Source organism: Geotrypetes seraphini, chromosome 1, assembly GCF_902459505.1.
Source record: "Geotrypetes seraphini chromosome 1, aGeoSer1.1, whole genome shotgun sequence".
Taxonomy (NCBI): Eukaryota; Metazoa; Chordata; class Amphibia; order Gymnophiona; family Dermophiidae; genus Geotrypetes; species Geotrypetes seraphini.
This window is the reverse complement of record NC_047084.1, coordinates 27,362,872-27,370,713: the sequence shown is the minus strand read 5'-3', so window position 1 is coordinate 27,370,713 and position 7,842 is coordinate 27,362,872. Positions and strand designations below refer to the sequence as shown.

Below are 7,842 nucleotides of genomic sequence, written 5' to 3'. Positions count from 1 at the left end.
AGTTTCCACATGCCCCGAGCTCTTCGAAGCGAGGTGTTTTGACGGCCTCGAGCGATGCTTCGGATGAGGCAAAGAGGATCTCGAGGTGATATCCAGCGAGGAGTCTGAAGAAGAAAATCTCTTGCGAGACCTGCCCCGTGGATGCTGGATCAGGTCTCAGGCTGCTGCTCAGGCTGGTCCACCTGAGGCAAAGTCGAGGACGGGACTAACTGAGCCACAATGGAAGAAATTTGAGTAGTCAAACTAGACTTGAGCATATTTTCAAATATTGGCACTGAGACCAAAGGATTTGGCGTTAAAGGTGCTCTCGTGCGCTCCAAGGAGGGCGACCCCGATTTAGAGTATTCCCGAGACTTGGAGGCACGTTTTGCCGATGGCCTTGAGGATAGAGGCACACCCGGAGTCCCGGGTAGCATGGAAAGAGACTCTGGAGGCTTCTTGGGCATGGTACCTGAAAAGGAAGCAGGAGACTTATCCCCAGATGCAGGCTTCGAGGACGGGATCAAGGAGGCCTTCGAGGCCGAGGACACTGAGGTCTTCGAGGCCGAAGCAGGTGTCGAGGGCGAGGCCATACTGCCCGAGGTCGCCTCTGATGTCGAGGCCTTGGGTCCCGAAGAGGTTGAGACAGTCGAGGCCGAGGTTTTTTCAGGCTCCATGTTGAATAGATGAATGAATCTGTCGCAGCGGCGGCGAAAAGCACGAGGCTGAAGGGTCAGACAGTGATCACAATCTTCTGGACGATGAGTGCGACCCAAACAGACCATACACCGACTATGAGGGTCGGTGATAGAAATCGTCCTGCCGCACTGGTAGCAACGTTTAAACCCAGTCACAAGCCGGGACATAGAAAAAATAAAGTCCGTCGAAGAGAAGAGGGCCTAGGCCCAAGCCCGTGGACTTGGAAAACAAAAAAGAAACAAACTTTTTTTTTTTACTTTTAAAAACAAGAAAATAAACAAGGGAATAAACCCTGAGCACAACGACTGAACAATAGCAGCCGCGGTGAAGAGAAGGCAAATTGCTGCAGAGCCAGAAGCACAAGTCTTCTCAGCTCTGCGGAAAACAATGAACTGAGGATCCTCACAGGAGATGCGCCCCCTAGTTCGGGCGGGAAGGCACGCGTGCATGCGCGGTGTAGCACTCGAAAGCTCGAGATCTTCAAGCAAGTTTGCTTTCGAGGCTGTCCGCTGCGGGGCTCCGTCGGTGACGTCACCCATGTGTGAGAATATCTGCCTGCTTGTCCTGGGATAATGGATGTTTCTTGCCTTATAGGTGGTGAATTCAGGGAGATACAGTCCTTCCTGGGTCAGTATTGCAGAATCCTGACACATCCTGCAGGATCCTGGTAAGCCCTCTGCTTTTGACGGGGAAGGAGTACAGGGAATGGATGTTTCCTGCCTTATAGGTGATGAAGGATATTGAATCCAGATAGATACAGCCCTTCCTGGGGTCAGAATTGCAGGATCCTGACACATCCTGCAGAATCCTGTGCTTTTGATGGGGACGGAGTACAGGGAATGGATGTTTCCTGCCTTATAGGTGGTGAAGGGGGCTGAAACTAGGAGGATACAGCCCTTCCTGGGGTCAGAATTGCAGGATCCTGACATATCCTGCATTATTCTAGCAGGTCCTGTGCTTTTGATGGGGACGGAGTGCAGGGAATGGATGTTTCCTGCCTTATAGGTGATGAAGGGTATTGAATCCAGATAGATACAGCCTTTCCTGGGGTCAAAATTGTAGGATCTATAAGTCTATAAGTTACACATGTAACTTACACATTTAACTTACATGTGTGACTTATAGACATATTTACATGTATAACTTATAGACGGTTATAAATTACACATGTATCTGTGGTATTTAGGTGCTAACACACTGGCTCTGTGTCTGATGCCTAACATTTAAGCACATATTTAAGCTGTTACACTAGTATCCTGTAGAAAAAAGGTAGGTGCCTACCTTCCTTTACAGAATAGATTCCAATCAGGCACCCAGTTATAGAATTGCCCTTCATGTGTCTTAGTTATTTTTTACTCTCTGATAATAGTTATTTTGAGTCTCAAGAAAGAGAAGGAGAAGATGGCGTTGCAAGCCTATTTTTACTGCCCCTCTGGTTGTCACTCTAAATTAAAGGGAGTCCCCGCGTTGAGATCTTCTCCTTGTCTGCTTGTCCGCCCACACAGGGAAGAGAAGAGGGCGTCATAAGGGGCGGGACCGGCAGAGAAGGAGAAGACTGCGTTGCAGGGGATTCCAGTAAATGCATAGCAGCAGCTGTGACAATCAAGAAAAACAGGAGGTCTGCTGTTAAGGTGGTCTGGATACTGGAAAATCCTGCAAATCCTACTTTTTTTTACCAGGATCTCAATACAAGTCAATGAGGATCCTGGAAATCCTGGTTTTTTACCATGTTCCAATTCCCATTGAATTTAGCACTTCTAATCATTTTGAGAAAAAGTTGGCTCCTATGTGTCCACCCATTTTTTTCTGCAGGCCCACCCAAAATCTGCCGCTTAGCTATGCTATTGTCACCAAAACAGGTGAACATTATTACATCTAATGAACACAGTGATGGCAGTTTTTTGCTAAAGAAGATAAGATATTACTTCCAATATAGTTGAAAAACTATAAGAACTCTAAATTTTATAAATTATCCTGAGTCTTAAAGTGTGATCATGGATTTAAAAAGTTGCAATGACTGGAAGATGAACTCTTTTTTAGGGAGGTTTAGTAGCTTTCCCTTCAGAGTTTCATGTCTCTGAGCTTTTTTTTTTTATATATATTCAATTGATCACACTTTATAGACTAGTTCCTATTAAAAATTCAGGAACGGCATATAACATCTCTCTCCTGGAACTGAATTTGTCAGCTCATTCCTCTCTAGTGTCACTTTCCCTCATTATTTGGAAGGTAGGGGCCGCACCGGCACCTCTCTATCTTCAGGTGGTAGTATCACACGCGAAAACATTACCTTGGCCTGCGGGTAGTGATCGGTCCCGTCATTCCCACGGGTTTCCTAGGTAGCGAGAAGGTTGTGCGGGGCCCGTAGAGGCTCACAGGCCCCGCGCCACCTACTGGATTTTTACGTCACTGCTGCCGCTACAACTTAAAAATCGCCTGCACTTTGCGGCTCCCGATGAACAGCGGGTTACCCGATCGCCGTCCGCCCTTCCATCCGGCGTTGCTTAGGCGGTATTTACGCCACTAATAATAGGGAGTTGGGGGTGGGGGTGGGGAGGAGAGACGTTGGCCTTTGCGCGTGCTTTCAGAGGAGAGCTGCTGCTGTCGGACACGCGTGCGCTGCAGGGATTGAGAGCTAGAAGCTTGCAGACGGCAACACTAGCAGCTCCAGTGCCACTGCACACCCATCGGGCTCGGGAAGGTGAGCAGGGTGAGTTCGCCTCCGGGAGGGAGGGAGTGTCGGGGAGGGTCAGGGTATGCATGCTCGCCCCGAGCAGCTCCCGGGGCCTGTGTTGGACGAAACTACAGGTAGAAAGAGGCGGCCAGGGCCCAGAACTCGGAGCTCACTGACGGTGATTTTTGTATTATGCAGCACACCCTGGGAAATCTGTTGTCTTTGGCCGTTGGAGGAGTTAATGTATTATTCGCCAGATATCTTCAATTGCAAAAGGCGTTGTGCTCTTAAACGATATTTTGCAGGAAGAAGTAATCGATCTGATTGTGTGTACATCATATTTGGATTTTTCTATATAATTGACATCTCATCCCAAGCGTTTAATTTCCCAGTAATAGCGGCTCATTATTCTCGTGTTGTGCAAGCCCTTTTGAATGATTAAGGGATTTTATTTTAAATGGTAAAGGTAGTCCAAGTTTATATAGCTTTATTCTAAGCAATACCGTTTAAATGAATAAACATCATGCTGTTGGCTTAATAGGTAATTTTTTGTTAGGTTTTGCCTGTATATATGTTAGATTTTATTAACTTTTCTCTAGGGGGTACTTTTACTAAGGCGCGCTAACGATTACTGCATGCTAAATGCTAAGATCCTCATTATTAGGGTTACCATATTTGATGACGAAAAAAACCCGGATGCTTGGCCCCGCCTTGTTCTGCCTCCAGCCCAGCCCCAAAAAAGCGTGTCTCTTTTTTGTTTTCCTGATCTCCAGCATGCACGAATGCATGTGACGTCATCCGTCCATGCTTGTTGAAGGCCCTCCAGACACGGCCGAGCTCAGGGCTTTCCAAAACATGGACAAACTGCTGGGTTTTGGAAAGTCCGGGTTTCCCGAATGTCTGGTAACCCTACCCGTTACATTCCTATAGGCATCTTACCATTTATCCCATGCTAAATCAGCGCAATTTAGTAAAAGGATCTTTAGAAGTAGGTGTTTTTCAAAATTATTTGGAAATGGTGGGGTCTCATCTGGTTCTGTGCAGAGAGTCATTTTCCAAAATTATGACTCCTGTTTATCAAGCCATGTTAGGATTTTTTATCACTGGCTGCTGCGGTAAAAGCTCTGATGCTCATATGAGCGTCAGAGCTTTTACCCACAGCAGCCAGTGATAGATAAAAGGGAGCCCATATTTTTGTGGCCATCTGGTGAGATACTGTAATGTAAAGGGTTATTTATAAACTGATTTTGTATCTGTGTTAACTGTAATATGAATTAATTTTATTGTTGGCAAATGGAAAAAGAAAGCTCAGTTCGACCACAAATTTGTACATTCCCTTATATTCCTGCTGTGCATAAATCAAAATATTCTGTTTATTATTTTAGAGCTATTTTGTGGATGAGAGTTTTTATTGTTTTCCTTTGGGGTTTGGGGAGGGGGAGAAGTGTTATCATCTTGCAAATACAGTAAACAAAATTTATGTCTTTAAGTGCTAACTTCCTTTATTAGGTTCTATATTTAATAGCTTATGTTCAGTCCAGTCGCTGGCATGTGCTATTTGCCAATCAGCAGGGCTCAAGGAAAGGGAATTATCAGGTAAGACTAAATTTCACATTTTCATCCTGTTAGGCCAGTCTAGACCAGTGGTTGGCAAACCGCAGCTCGCGAGTCACATGCGGCTCTTTAGCCACTGAGTGCGGCTTGTCTAGAGCAGGGGTGCCCAACCTGCTTCCCTTCCCCATAAAGAGGATGCCGACCAACCTTCGCCAGCCGACATCAGTTCTGATGTCGGAGAGGAAGTTCTGGGACAGCCAATCGCTACCTGGCTGGCCTGGAACTCCCTCTCTGATGTTAGAATTGAGGTTGGGTGGGGAAGGGTGGTCGGCCCAGCGCTTCAGCATCCTCTTTAAGGGGAAGGGAAGCGGGGAGAGCTCAGAACTCGGTGGTGGCCTGTTCCCCGGCAGCGATGGTGGCCTGTTCCCTGGAGGCGGTGGCAACCTGTTACCCAATGGCAGTGGCTTGGTGGAGGGCATGGAGAAAGAAAGAAAGGGGGGGGGCAGGGAGACAGACAGACAGAAAGGGAGCATGGAGAAAGAAAGAAAGAAAGGGGGCACGGAGAGAGAAAGACAGACATACAGAAAGGAAAGGGGGCATGGAGAGAGAAAGAAAGAAGGGGGCAGGGTGAAAGAAAGAAAAAGTTGGTGGAGGGAATGAAGTCTAGAGGAGAGGAAGCAAACAGGAGGCTGAAGGAAGGGAAGAAATATTGGATGCACAGTCAGAAGAATAAAGTGCAACCAGAGACTGATGAAATTACCAGACAACAAAGGTAGGAAAAATGATTTTATTTTCAATTTAGTGATCAAAATTTGTTTGTTTTGAGTTTTTATATCTGCTGTCTATATTTTGCACTATGGCCCCCTTTTATTAAACCGCAATAGCGGATTTTAGCGCAGGGAGCCTGTGAGCATCGAGAGCAGCGCAGGGCATTCAGCGCAGCTCCCTGTGCTAAAAACCGCTATTGCGGTTTAGTAAAAAGGGAGGGGGTATATTTGTCTATTTTTGTATAGTTATTACTGAGGTGATATTGCATAAAGTCATCTGATTTGACCTCTTTGAAAACCCGCGGAATATAAATGATAATTAACATTTTTTCTGCATACAGTGTGCTTTGTGTTTTCTAAAATTTTATTGTTGGTAGATCATTTTGACTTGGCCACAAAGGTAAGGGGGAGGGAGGGAGAGGAGCTGCCGAAAGACATCTAGTAATCCTTGCAGGCTTGACTGTGCAGGGAATTATTTTTGTAAAATCATGTTTTGTTATGTGACTGGCATTATTTAGACTTTAACTTTAATTTCTATGAATGAATAGAATGAAAATTATATAAAATTGCTTGCTTGTTTTTATGTGCGTGCGCTAAAGAGAAGTGGAGAGAGAGTAGGCTGAGGACGCTGAAGGGAAATGGGGAAGAGAGAGTGGGGAGAAGACACTGATTTATAAATTGACAATTGTACAGAATATTGTTTCTTTTTATACTTTAATAAGTTCAGTATAAAACTATTTGAGGCTTGTGTGGATGGATCAGATGGTTTGTGGGGACGGGGACCGAGCTCGCTGGGATGGGACGGAGACAAACTTTTTCCCCGTGTCATTCTGTAGGCTCTGCCACGAATCGATTTCGACTACGTCCGGGCGAGTGGGGTGTCAGTCGGGTTGACGTAGCCGTTGTAATGCAAGCGGGTGCAGGGTATAGCTCTCAAAAGAAATCTTAATCATTGTACTGCTGATCTTTGGCTCTTTTGACTAATGAGTTTGCCTATCACTGGTCTAGACCAATGGGATATACAAAAGCTCTGCCCCTCAGGACAGGAGGAATACAAGGCTCCCTTCAGGACTGCTCTTCCAAAGGACTTTGGTCCCCTAAAATCTTGTGCTATGTCACAAAGAAATGCAATGATGACTACATTACTGCTCTATAGATATTTTACTAGTTAAGATCTATATGCTGCTTAAATCACTTTTTGACCCGGCCACTTCTTTGCCCAGCCTACCAAAAAGAATAGAGTTGATTTGGTTCACAGAATGACTTTGTCACCTACAAATAAAAATTCTTTTTATAGTACATACAGGTTATTGCAGGAGGGAGACTATTATATTTACTAGTACTTTAGATCCAGAGCAATAACATTTAAATGGGTCATTCCATGTCAAGTGATCCAATATTAAAAATCATCACCACTCAATCTCATAAAAACATAAGAATAACCTTTCTGGGTCAGACCAACGGTTCATCAAGTCCAGTAGCCTGTTCTCACAGTGGCCAATCCAAGTCACCAGTACCTGGCGAAAATCCAAAGAATAGCACCATTCTATGCTACCAATCCAGGCCAAGCTGCGACTTGCCCCCTGTCTTTCTCAATAACAGACTATGGACTTTTCCATTAGGAAATTGTCCAAACCCTTCTTAAAACCACGTATGCTATCCGCTCTTATCACAACCTCTGGCAATGCGTTCCAGAGCTTAACTATTTTCTGAGGGAAAAAAAATGTTTCCTCCTATTGGTTTTAAAAATATTTTCCCTATAACTTCATCGAGTGTTCTCCAGTCTTTAGAATTTTTGATGGAGTGAAAAATCGATCCACTTGTACCCGTTCTACTCCACTCAGGATTTTGTAGACTTCAATCATATCTCCCCTCAGCCGTCTCTTTTTCAAGCTGAAAAGCCCTAATCTTTTTAGTCTTTCCTCATATGAGAGAAGTTCCATCCCCTTTATCATCTTGGCTGCTCTTCTTTGAACCTCCGAATTGAATAAAATTTATATGGATATTCCCTATAGCCTCAAATGAAACCATGTAAACATTTTCAGCTGCATCTCTATTGGTGTCAGACCTAGAGGCTGTCGAATGTAGATCACTCTCGGAGTACTGTGCTCTGCGTAATCCAAAATGGCAACTTTGTCTATTCACTACAACCCAACAAAGCCTCCAAAG

The 7,842-nt window shown here is 45.0% G+C and overlaps 1 protein-coding gene across 3 annotated transcripts in view; it reads left to right on the top strand.

Moving 5' to 3' along the window:
• Positions 1-2,275: 2,275 nt before the first annotated feature.
• The window catches only part of FAM169A (family with sequence similarity 169 member A), a 157,039-nt gene continuing 151,472 nt past the window's right edge, over positions 2,276-7,842 (top strand). The window contains exon 1 of one of the 3 annotated variants that reach the window (XM_033929293.1): positions 2,276-2,296. The gene's annotated coding sequence lies outside the window, so the exon portion shown is untranslated. Of the gene's footprint in view, positions 2,297-2,997; positions 3,389-7,842 lie in introns of those variants that run through there. The other 2 variants (XM_033929295.1, XM_033929294.1) reach the window with 2 other exon arrangements.